Raw genomic sequence first — 12772 nt, 5'->3', positions numbered from 1 at the left:
CCCCTTCTCCAATCCCCCTGTCGTCAGCACCTCCTCCAATAGTGTGGAGGCCAGAGCCACCGGAAAGCTCTGTATCTCTTTTAAAAAAAAAAAAAATTTAGAGTACCCAATTATTTTTTCCAATTAAGGGGCAATTTAGCGTGGCCAATCCGCCTACCCTGCACATCTTTGGGTTGTGGGGGCGAAACCCACGCAAACACGGGGAGAATGTGCAAATTCCACACGGACAGTGACCCAGGGCCGGGATTCGAACCCAGGTCCTCAGCGCCGTGAGGCAGCAATGCTAACCACTGTGCCACCGTGTTGCCCACTGTATCTCCTTCTTAATGAAATCTCGGACCTGCATATACCTAAACATTTCCCCCTGTATTTCCAACCCATTCTTCCCCCCCAGCTCCTCCAATCCCGCAAACCGTTCCTTCAGAAATAAATCTCTGACTCCCTTCTCTTCCCATCTCCAAAAACACCCATCCCACTTCCCTGGCTCAAATCTGTGATTCCCCCGAATCAGCATTTCCCCTTGACCCCGCCGGACTCCCTGAGCATTTTGCCTGGGCCATCGGGAGTGGCACTGTTGCCAACGCCCTCAGCCCCAACACCCTACACAGACCCCTCTAACCCAGCTCCTCACCTTCTCCGCGTTCACCGCCCAGTAATAATAATAATAGTAAATTCAGAAGACCCTGACTGCCGTCCTCTCTGCAACAGCAGCTTCTTAATCCTCCCCATCCCATATTAAATGAGGTCATCATCTTTTCAACCTCCTTGAAAAATGCCGTTGGCAGGAAGATTGGCAGACACTGAAAAATAAACAAGAATCGCGGCAACATGTTTATTTTAATTGTCTGTTGTTATGGGCCAGGGTTGAGAGAACCCCAAAGTGTATCATGGAGTTCACCTGACCCACAACTTTTAATAGATTGTGGTTATGGGGAGCTCACGGGCCTACCTTACAGGTGTGATGCACCAGAGACCCACAGTACTTTTAAATTAAAACAATGTTTATTTATGAAACCAGTTAACACTTTATAAACCCCAGTAAACATCTTTTTTTTTAAATAATTTTTATTGAAATTTTTACAAAATATAAACATCTCAACTCTATTAACAAAACAACCGCGGTAACAACGGGGCAGCAGGGTAGCATGGTGGTTAGCATACACGCTTCACAGCTCCAGGGTCCCAGGTTCGATTCCCGGCTGGGTCACTGTCTGTGTGGAGTCTGCACGTCCTCCCCCTGTGTGCGTGGGTTTCCTCCGGGTGCTCCGGTTTCCTCCCACAGTCCAAAGATGTGCGGGTTAGGTGGATTGGCCATGCTAAATTTCCTGTAGTGTCCTAATAAAAGTAAGGTTAAGGGGGGGTTGTTGGGTTACGGTTATAGGGTGGATACGTGGGTTTGAGTAGGGTGATCATGGCTCGGCACAACATTGAGGGCCGAAGGGCCTGTTCTGTGCTGTACTGTTCTATGTTCTATGTTAACACCCCAAGAGCAATATCCACCCAACTTCAAACAAAAGAAAAAAACAAAAGAACACCCAAACAACAAAAGGGAAAGAGATAACACCCGCCACATCCCACAAACCCATGTACACAGTTCTCCCTCCCACCGATCCAAAACCACCACCCCCCCGGGGTTGCTGCTGCCGGCCTATTTCCCTACCGTTCCGCCAGGAAGTCCAGGAAAGGCTGCCACCGCCTAAAGAACCCTTGTACTGATCCCCTCAGGGCATATTTCACCTTCTCTAATTTAATGAACCCCGCCATATCATTGATCCAGGCCTCAACGCTTGGGGGCCTCGCATCCTTCCATTGGCGCAAGATGCTCCGCCGGTCTACTAGGGACGCAAAGGCCAGAACACCGGCCTCTTTCGCCTCCTGCACTCCCGGCTCCACTGCAACCCAAAAAATTGCGAGTCCCCAGCCTGGCTTGACCCTGGATCCCATCACCCTCGACACCGTCCTTGCTACCCCCTTCCAAAACTTCCCCAGCACTGGGCACGCCCAAAACATATGGGCATGGTTCGCTGGGCTCCCCGAGCACCTAGCACACCTGTCCTCGCCCCCGAAAAACCTACTAATCCTCGTCCCAGTCATGTGGGCCCTATGCAGCATCTTGAACTGTATGAGGCTAAGCCTCGCACAGGAAGAGGAGGAATTCACTCTCTCCAGGGCATCCGCCCACGTCCCCTCCTCAATCTCCTCACCCAGCTCCTCTTCCCATTTACCCTTCAGCTCCTCCACCGAGGCCTCGTCTACCTCCTGCATCACCCGGTATATGTCCGAAATCCTCCCTCCTCCAACCCACACCCCCGAGAGCAACCGATCCCGCACCCCTCGTGGGGGCAGCAAGGGGAACCCCTCCACCTGCTGCCTGGCAAACGCCCTCACCTGCATGTACCTAAACATGTTCCCCGGGGGGAGCCCAAACTTCCCCTCTAACTCCCCCAAGCTCGCGAACCTCCCCTCCACAAACAAAACAGGTCCCTCAACCTCCTAACCCCTACCCTGTGCCAGCCCAGAAATCCGCCATCAATGCTCCTTGGGACAAACCGATGGTTCCCCCGTATCGGGGCCTCCATCGAGCCCCCCACTTCTCCCCTATGCCGTCTCCATTGCCCCCAAAATTTGAGGGTAGCCGCCACCACCGGGCTCGTGGTATACCTCGTTGGAGGGAGCGGCTACGGCGCCGTTACCAGCGCCTCCAGGCTCGTGCCCACACATGACGCCGCCTCCATCCTCTTCCATGCTGCCCCTTCCTCGTCCATTACCCACTTACGCACCATCGCTGCGTTGGCAGCCCAATAGTACCCACAGAAGTTGGGCAACGCCAGCCCCCCCCTATCCCTGCCCTGTTCCAGGAACACTCTTCTCACCCTCGGAGTCCCATGCGCCCACACAAATCCCGTGATACTCCTGTTGACCCTCCTAAAAAAGGCCTTCAGGATGAGGAAGGGGAGGCACTGGAACAGGAACAAAAACCTCGGGAGCACCGTCATCTTAACGGACTGCACCCTCCCCGCCAGTGACAGCGGTAACATATCCCACCTCTTAAACTCCTCCTCCATCTGCTCCACCAACCTTGTGAGGTTGAGCTTGTGCAGGGCCTCCCAGCCACCTGGACCCCTAGGTACCTGAAGCTCTTCCCTGCCTGCTTCAGTGGGAGCCTACCAATCCCCTCCTCTTGATCCCCGGATGCACCACAAACAACTCACTCTTGCCCAGGTTCAGCTTATACCCAGAGAAACCCCCAAATTCACTAAGAATCCTCATCACCTCCGGCATCCCCCCCATCGGGTCCGCCACATACAGCAACAGGTCGTCCGCATACAGCGACACTCGATGCTCCTCCCCACCCCGCACCAGGCCCCTCCAGTTCCCTGACTCCCTCAATGCCATGGCCAGGGGCTCAATCGCCAATGTGAAGAGCAAGGGGGAAAGGGGGCACCCCTGTCTCGTCCCCCGGTACAGCCGAAAGTACTCCGACCTCCTCCTATTTGTTGCTACACTCGCCATCGGGGCCTCGTAGAGCAGCCTCACCCACCGGATAAACCCCTCCCCAAACCCAAACCTCTCCAACACCTCCCACAAATATTCCCACTCAACCCTATCAAAGGCCTTCTCCGCATCCAATGCCACCACTATCTCCGCCTCCCCTTCCATGGCCGGCATCATAATGACATTGAGGAGCCTTCGCACGTTCGTATTCAACTGCCTTCCCTTCACAAACCCCGTCTGGTCCTCATGAATGACCCCGGGCACGCAATCCTCTATTCTAGTGGCCAGGACCTTTGCCAGCAGCTTAGCGTCGGCATTTAGCAGCGAAATCGGCCTATATGACCCGCACTGCAGAGGGCCCTTGTCCGCTTCAGGATCAAGGAGATCAGCGCCCGTGACATAGTTGGGGGGCAAAGGCCCCCCCTCCCTTGCCTCGTTAAAGGTCCGGACCAACAGGGGGCCCAACGGATCCAAATATCTTATATAAAATTCCGCCGGAAACCCGTCCGGCCCCGGCGCCTTCCCCGACTGCATGCTCCCTATCCCTTTGACCACCTCCTCCAGCTTGATCGGCGCCCCCAGTCCCTCCACCCTCGGGAATCGCAGCTTGTCCAAGAAGCGCCCCATTCCACCCCCCTCCACCGGGGTTCCGACCGGTACAGTTCCCCATAGAAGTCTCTAAAGACCCCATTAACATCTACTCCCCTCCGCACCACCTTCCCAGCCTTATCCGTCACTCCCCCAATCTCCCTGACCGCGTCCCGCTTTCGGAGCTGGTGTGCCAGCATCCTGCTCGCCTTCTCCCCATATTCATACACCGCCCCCTGTGCTTTCCTCCACTGAGCTTCCGCCTTTCTGGTAGTCAATAGGTCGAATCTGGCCTGAAGGCTTCGCCTCTCCCCCAGCAATCCCTCCTCTGGAGCCTCCGCATATCTCCTATCCACCCGCACCATCTCCCCTATCAGTCTCTCCCTCTCCCTCTGCTCCCCCCTCTCCCTATGGGTTCGGATGGAGATCAATTCCCCCCTCATCACCGCCTTCAATGCCTCCCAGACCGTCCCCATTCGGACATCCCCGTTGTCATTGGCCTCAAGGTACCTCTCGATATACCCCCGAACCCTCCCGGCCACCTCCTCATCTGCCAGCAGCCCCACCTCCAAGCGCCAGAGCGGACGTTGGTCCCTCTCTTCCCCCAGCCCGAGGTCCACCCAGTGTGGAGCATGATCTGAAATGGCAATGGCGGAATATTCCACATCCTCCACCCTCGAAACCAACCCCCTGCTCAGGACAAAAAAATCAATCCTCGAGTAGGCCTTATGTACGTGGGAGAAAAACGACTACTCCCTGGCCCTTGGCCTCGCAAACCTCCAGGGGTCCACCCCTCCCATTTGATCCATAAACTCCCTCAACACCTTAGCCGCCGCCGGCCTCCTACCTGTCTGGGACTTGGATCGATCCAATGGGGGATCCAGTACCGTGTTTAAGTCCCCCCCATGATCAGGCCCCCCACCTCCAGGTCCGGAATGCGGCCCAACATACGCCGCATAAACCCTGCATCGTCCCAATTTGGGGCGTAAACATTCACCAACACCACCCGCTCCCCCTGCAGCTTACCACTCACCATCACATATCTCCCGCCACTGTCAGCCACCACATTTAATGCCTCAAACGACACCTTCTTCCCCACCAGGATCACCACCCCCCTACTCTTCTCATCCAGCCCTGAGTGAAATACTTGGCCCACCCATCCCTTCCTCAGCCGAACCTGGTCCACCACTCTCAGGTGTGTCTCCTGGAGCTTGGCCACATCCGCCTTCAAGTGCGCAAATACCCGGGTCCGTTTGACCGGCCCATTCAGCCCCCCCACATTCCAGGTTATCAGCCGGATCAGAGGGCTCCCTGCCCCCCTCCCCTGCCGATTAGCCATACCCCATCCCTTGCCCACCACCGGCCAGCGTCCCCCCCTCTGCCAGTTTCCCACGGCGGCACCTCCCCCCCCCGCACCCCCTGCGTCCTCCAGCTCCTTCCTGACTCCTCCCCACGTGGGACTACCCCTCCTCCATTGTCAATAGGTCCCCCTCCTCCCCCCCCCCCCCCCCCCCCCCCCCGCTCTTGCGCGGGAAAAGAAAACAGCCAGCAACGACCTGCGCTTCTCAGCCCCGACCCCGCCCCCACCATCTCCCAGCGCGGGAAATCCGCAGAAAGCCCGCGCTTTCGCCCTGCCCGGCCCCGCCTCCTCTAGGGCAACTCCCATTGTCAGTCCCCCCCACCAGCTCCCCGAACTCCCCGTTTACCCCCCTGCCCGAACCCGTCCACCAGACCCCTACAGAAAAGCCCATACAGAAAAGACAAATCGACATCACCCCACCCACCCTAAGGCCAACCCACATCTTACATTAAGCCAAGCAAATACAAATACAGTATTATACAGCATCCCCCATCTTAGACCCTCAGTTTGAGTCCAATTTCTCGGCCTGCACAAAGGCCCACGCCTCCTCCGGGGACTCAAAATAATGGTGCCGATCCTTATAGGTGACCCACAGACGCGCCGGCTGCAACATGCCGAACTTCACACTCCGTCTATGGAGCACCGCCTTCGTCCGGTTAAACCCGGCCCTCCGCCTCGCCACCTCCGCACTCCAGTCCTGGAAGATCCGCACCTCCGTGTTCTCCTACTTGCTGCTCCGATCCTTCTTGGCCCACCGGAGCACACACTCACGACCCACGAACCGATGAAACCGCACCAACACCGCCCGCGGCGGCTCGTTCGGCTTGGGCCTCCTCGCCAGAATTCTGTGGGCCCCTCTAATTCCAGGGGCCCCTGGAAGGACCCAGCTCCCATCAACGAGTTCAGCATAGCAACCACATAGGCCGCCAGGTCCGACCCCTCCAGCCCCTCTGTGAGGCCCAGGATCCGCAAATTCTTCCTCCTCGACCGGTTGTCCAGTTCCTCGAACCGCTCCTGCCATCTTTTATGGAGCGCCTCGTGCATCTCCACCTTCCCCGCGACGGCCACGGCCTCATCCTCCCTTTCGGAGGCCTGCTTCTGCAGCTCCCGGATCGCGGCCCCCTGGGCTGTCTGGGTCTCCATCAGCTCTCTGGTGGTTACCTTCAACGACTCCAGCAGCTCCAACTTAAGCTCCTGGAAGCACCCAGTAAACATCTTAACAACTATCAACACCAATCCTCCCCACAGATACAATATTCTATAAGTAACCCTTAATCTTTCCTTATTAACATCCATGAGACAAAAGACCCTTTTTAACACACAGATCAGGTTTAAATTCGGGTTTAAATTCACTACTGAGAGCAGTCAGCACTTTGAAATCACCCAATTGATTTGGAGACAGTCTTTAATTTGCAGAGAGAGATCCTTATACAGCTCCTTGCTTTGCCTGCAGCTATCCAGCTCTCAAAACAAAACTAAAACACACCCTGTAGCGAACAGCCTAAAACAAAAGTAAAGCAGACAGACAGCCCAGCTCCACCCACACTCTGACATCACTGATAAACACCCATTTCTTAAAGATACATCCACTACAGATATTTTTATAAACACTCATTTCTTAAAGGTACTCTCACATGACACTGTACCCGACCTATCAGCGACAGAGGGAGACCATCCCACCTTGCCAGATCCGCTTTCACTCCCACCAGACGAGTAATGTTATACCTACGGAGCACCCCAAACCTGTGTCACCTGCACCCCCAGATATCTAAAATGAGTCTGTGCCCTACGGAATGGTAACCCTTGGCCGAGACACCACAAAATATTGGATTGGATTGGATTGGATTTGTTTATTGTCACGTGTACCGAGGTACAGTGAAAAGTATTTTTTTGCGAGCAGCTCAACAGATCATTAAGTACATGGAAAGAAAAGAATAAAAGAAAATGCATAATAGGGGAACACCAGGTATTCAATGTAACTACATAACACTGGCATCGGGTGAAGCATACAGGGGTGTAGTGTCAATGAGGTCAGTCCATTAGAGGGTCGTTTAGGAGTCTGGTGACAGCGGGGAAGAAGCTGTTTTTGAGTCTGTTCGTGCGTGTTCTCAGACTTCTTTATCTCTTGCCCGAACGAAGAAGTTGGAAGAGTGTGCAAGCCAGGTGGGAGGGGTCTTTGATTATGCTGCCCGCTTTCCCCAGACAGCGGGAGGTGTAGATGGAGTCAATGGATGGGAGGTAGGTTCGTGTGATGGACTGGGCTGTGTTTACGACTCTCTGAAGTTTCTTGCGGTCCTGGGCCGAGCAGTTGCCATACCAGGCTGTGATGTAGCCAGATAGGATGCTTTCTATGGTGCATCTGTAAAAGTTGGTAAGAGTTAATGTGGACATGCTGAATTTCCTTAGTTTCCTGAGGAAGTATAGGCGCTGTTGTGCTTTCTTGGTAATAGCATCGATGTGGGTGGAACAGGACAGATTTTTGGAGATGTGCACCCCTAGGAATTTGAAACTACTAACCATCTCCACCTCAGCCCCGTTGATGCTGACAGGGGTGTGTACAGTACTTTGCTTCCTGAAGTCAATGACCAGCTCTTTAGTTTTGCTGGCATTGAGGGAGAGATTGTTGTCGCTGCACCACTCCACTAGGTTCTCAATCTCCCTCCTGTATTCGGACTCGTCGTTATTCGAGATCCAGCCCACTATGGTCGTATCGTCAGCAAACTTGTAGATGGAGTTGGAACCAAGTTTTGCCACGCAGTCGTGTGTGTATAGGGAGTAGAGTAGGGGGCTAAGTACGCAGCCTTGCAGGGCCCCGGTATTGAGGACTATTTGGAGGAGGTGTTGTCGTTCATTCTTACTGATTGTGGTCTGTGGGTCAGAAAGTCGAGGATCCAGTTGCAGAGTGGGTAGCCAAGTCCTAGGTTTTGGAGCTTTGATATGAGCTTGGCTGGGATTATGGTGTTAAAGGCGGAGCTGTAGTCAATAAATAGTCTGATGTCGGAGTCCTTGTTGTCGAGATGCTCTAGAGATGAGTGTAGGTCCAGGGAGATGGCGTCTGCTTTGGACCGGTTGCGGCGGTATGTGAATTGCAGTGGATCAAGGCGTTCTGGGAGTATGGAGGTGATGCTCTTCATGACCAACCTCTCGAAGCACTTCATTACGACTGAAGTGAGGGCCATCGGACGGTAGTCATTGAGGAACGCGGCCTGGTTCTTCTTTGGCACCGGTATGATGGTGGTCTTCTTGAAGCAGGTTGGGACCTCGGAGTGGAGTAGGGACAGGTTAAAGATGCCTGCGAACACATCTGCCAGCTGGTCCATGCAGGCTTCTAGTTAAATTTAGTTTAGATCCCGAAAAAGACCCAAACACTGAAGCAGCTCCAATTTGCCGCCCTCAGTTCTGATACATACAACAGCAAGTCGTCTGCATACAAATATAGCCTGTGCTCTAACACCCCTTCCTCCACTGCACTATCCTTTCCCACACCTCCGAACTCCTCAACGCAATGGCCAGCGGCTCAATTGCAAGCGCGAACAACAGGGGTGGGGACATAGGACACCCTGGCCTGGTCCCACGGTGCAGAGCAAAATATCCCGAATTTCCTGTGCGTTGAAAACAAGGGTGGCACTGAGTCCAGAGGTGGCGATTTTCAGAGTGTCGGAAGACCCAGAAATCCAGGAGGAGAAAAATTTGTGCGGACACTTGCCCTCGGCTCCCTGTACAGCAGCCTTACCCAATCTACAAATCGTGGCCCAATTCCAAACCGCTCCAGAACTGCCATCAAATCCCCCCACTCTACTCGGTCAAACGCCTTCTCAGCATCCAAAGCCACAACCACCTCTGTCTCCGTCCTCTCCGCCGGTGCCATAACCATGTTCAGTACCCTCCTAAAGTATGAAAAGAGCTGCCTCCCCTTCACAAACCCCATCTGATCTTCCTCTATCACCTTCGGGAGGCACTCCTCCAACCTACCCGCCAATACCTTCGCCAACATCTTTGCGTCCACATTCAAGAGTGATATGCGCCTATACGACCCACATTTTGTTGGATCCTTATCCTTCTTGAGTAACAGGGAGATCGATTCCTGTCCCAAAGACTGTGGCAACACCCCCTTCCCTATTGCCTCCTCAAACATCCCCACCAGCAACGGCGCCAATTTATCCCTAAATTTCTTATCGTACTCCACCGGAAACCCATCTGGCCCTGCTACCTTCCCCAACTGCATCCTCCCAATTGCATCTTTTATCTCCTGCTCCGCTATCACCCTCTCCAATATGGCCCCCAACCTCGGGTAGTCCAAACCATCCAGGAATTCCTGCTTCTCCCGATCCTGTCCAGGTGGCTCCGACCTCTACAATCTCTCGTAAAACTCCTCAAACACACCCTATTAATTTGATCTGGAGCCACCACCAACTTCCCTCCATATCCCGCACCTGAACAATTTCCCTCGCCGCTGCATCCCTCCGAAGTTGATCTGCCAGCGTGCGTCCAGTCTTCTCTCCATACTCGTAGGCCGCTCTCCTTGTCTGCCTCAATTGGTGCACCGCCTTCCTTGTGGGCAACCGGTTAAAGCTCACCTGCAACTCCTTCCTCTTTTCCAACAGTGTTGGATCCACACCCTCTGCATACCTCCTCTCCACATCCAACATCTCATCTATTAACCTTTGCTGTACCACCCTCTTCTCCTTATCCATCTTTGCAAACGATATCACCTTCCCCCTCACCACTGCCTTCAAAGCTTCCCACATCACCGCCTGCAAGACCTAACCTGTACAATTAAACCACACATATTCCTCAGTTACTTTTCCAATCTTATCACAAAACTCTCGGTCCCCCAACAGCCCCACATCCAATCTCCATCCCGCATCTGCACTATTCCTTTCTCCAACACAATATCAACCCAGTGTGGCGCGTGGTCCAATATCGCAATTGCCAAATATTCCGACCCGTTGACCCTGGCCAACACCACAAAAAAACCTATCTGCGAATAGGCCTTATGAACTGAAGAGCAGAAAGAATACTCCTGCCTGCTTGGGTGCCAGAGCCTCCAAGCGTCCACCATTTCCACCATTAGCCCAGCCAATGCCTTTGCTCCCCCCGACTGGGTAAGCGATCGCAGTCGTGACCTGTCCAATTTTGGCTCCTGCACCAATTTCCAGTCTCCACCCAGTATCCATTCCTGTGAATCCAAGTCGGGGATGGCCCCACACACCTTCCTCACAAACTCTGCATCATCCCAGTTAGGACCATACACGCTTACCAATGCCACCAACCTCCCCTCCAACAACCCTGTCACTATTTCATATCTACCCCCCTGATCTGCTACCACATTCTCTATTTGGAACCTCACTCTTTTATTCACCGGAACCGCAACCCCCCCCAGCCCCCGCGCCCGACTAGCAAAATCTGAGTGAAACACCTGGCTCGCCTAGCCCTATCTAAGCCTCACCTGATCCTTCACCCTCCTGCAGCATTGTCACATCTGCTTTCAAACTTTTCAAATCCACAAGAACCCTCGATCTCTTCACTGGGCCTCCCAACCGCCTCACGTTCTATGTAACTATCCTAACTGCCCCCCCTCCCCACACCCGCTTATCCAGCATCATAATAATTTTGGGCCCTATCCACTGAGCCTGACTTGTCTCTGTCCATTGTTGACATCAAACCCTATCCCCCTTTTAGAGTCCCCCCCCCTCCCCCACTCACTCTCGAAGAAACCCCACCCCGTGTTGTCCCCTACCTTCCCTTTTCTCACCACCTAGGCCCATTGAAACCTGCTCACCAGGCTCCAGTGTCCGCAGACCCTCCCCCCACAACACCTCCGCTCGCTAGGCGTCTTAAGTTAGCTAGTGCGGAGGCCCCTTTCCTCCTCTCCTGCCCAGTCCCAGGAAAATAAAATCAAATATATACTTTTCATAAAAAACTGTCGCCACAAAGAACAGCAACAAAAACTTTTAACCTCTATAACAGCATGTAGAACATTATACAAAGCTACCAAGAAGAGCAACAAAACTCTTTTAACCTCTATAACAGTATGAAGTAGGAATATTATTCAAAGTTACATATATACATTCTCCCACTCTTTACTTCCGTCCCAAGCCTTCTGCCTTCATAAATGCCTCCGCCGCGTCCACCATCTAGAAATAAAAGTCTCTGGAGTTGTAGGTCACCCTTAGCTTTGCTGGTACACCACTCCAAACCGCACTCCGCTGTCGTACAATGCCACCTTCACTCGGCCGAGCGCCGCTCGCCGCTTTGCCAGTTCCACCGTCAACTCCTGATAGATACGGACCTTGGCACATCCCATTCCTTCTTTGCCGAGTTCAATACCTTCTCCTTCTTGTGATATCTGTGAAAACAGATAATCACTGCCCTTGGCCGCTTGTTTAACTTAGGCTTAGGACTCAGCGACCAATGAGCTCGGTCCAATTCATACCAAGAGGGTTCTTCTCCCTCCCCCATCAGTTCTGCCAACATCTTGGCAAAGTACTTTCTCAGCCTCGGGCCCTCTGCTCCCTCGGGTAGGCCCACAATCCTTAGATTTTGTCATCTCGAGCAGTTCTCCATATCCTCCAGCTTTGCTCGCAGCCCCTTATTGGCCTCAACCATCCTCTGCAGCTCATCTCCCATCGAGGTGAGCTGATCGCTGTGCTGCGACATGGCAACCTCGGCTCCCTTCATCTTCTCACTCTGTCCCCTCACCTCAGGCGATGCCTTTGCAACAGCTACCTTCACTGGGCAATTGCCTCCTCTACCAACGCCTTCAGCACCACCTCCAAATGTTTTGCGAACTGCTTTACAAGTTCTAGAGACACAACCTCAGCCACCTTCTCTGCTGTAAGCAGTGCGGCTCCACCCAGCGGCCTGGCCTCCGCCCTCTTGTCAGTCCCCGGTCTGGTCCTCGCGCTCGATGGCGAGCTCTCATTTTCTCCCTTTCTCGCTGCTGTCTTGCTCTGGTTATTGGACATCTTTCGCCTTCTTTACAGCTTCTTAATCCTTCATATATTGCCCCCAGGACCAGGCATTAACAATTCCCAAAAAGAAAAAAAACCAATATACGTCTCAAGCAGAAGCCACCCAACGTGTAATGACCCCTCTACAAACCACCTTCGGCTGCCTCGTGTTCTGGGCCCAGCCCTGCTGCTCTCTCTACCCCGTGCTCCGGACCCAGCTCTGCAGTTTCGACTGTCTTGTGCATGTTAGTCTCTCCTCCTGCCGCGCCAACAGCACCGCACTCTGAGCTTGACACCTCCGCTCCAGCTGCCCCGCACTCCCGCGGGAATTACCACCAGTTTTAAACTGGTTTCGTTTGCCACCTGTCCCTCAAGC

Source organism: Scyliorhinus canicula, chromosome 16 (genome assembly GCF_902713615.1).
Source record: "Scyliorhinus canicula chromosome 16, sScyCan1.1, whole genome shotgun sequence".
NCBI classification, from domain to species: Eukaryota; Metazoa; Chordata; class Chondrichthyes; order Carcharhiniformes; family Scyliorhinidae; genus Scyliorhinus; species Scyliorhinus canicula.
The sequence above is the reverse complement of the archived record's forward strand: the minus strand, read 5'-3'. Positions refer to the sequence as shown.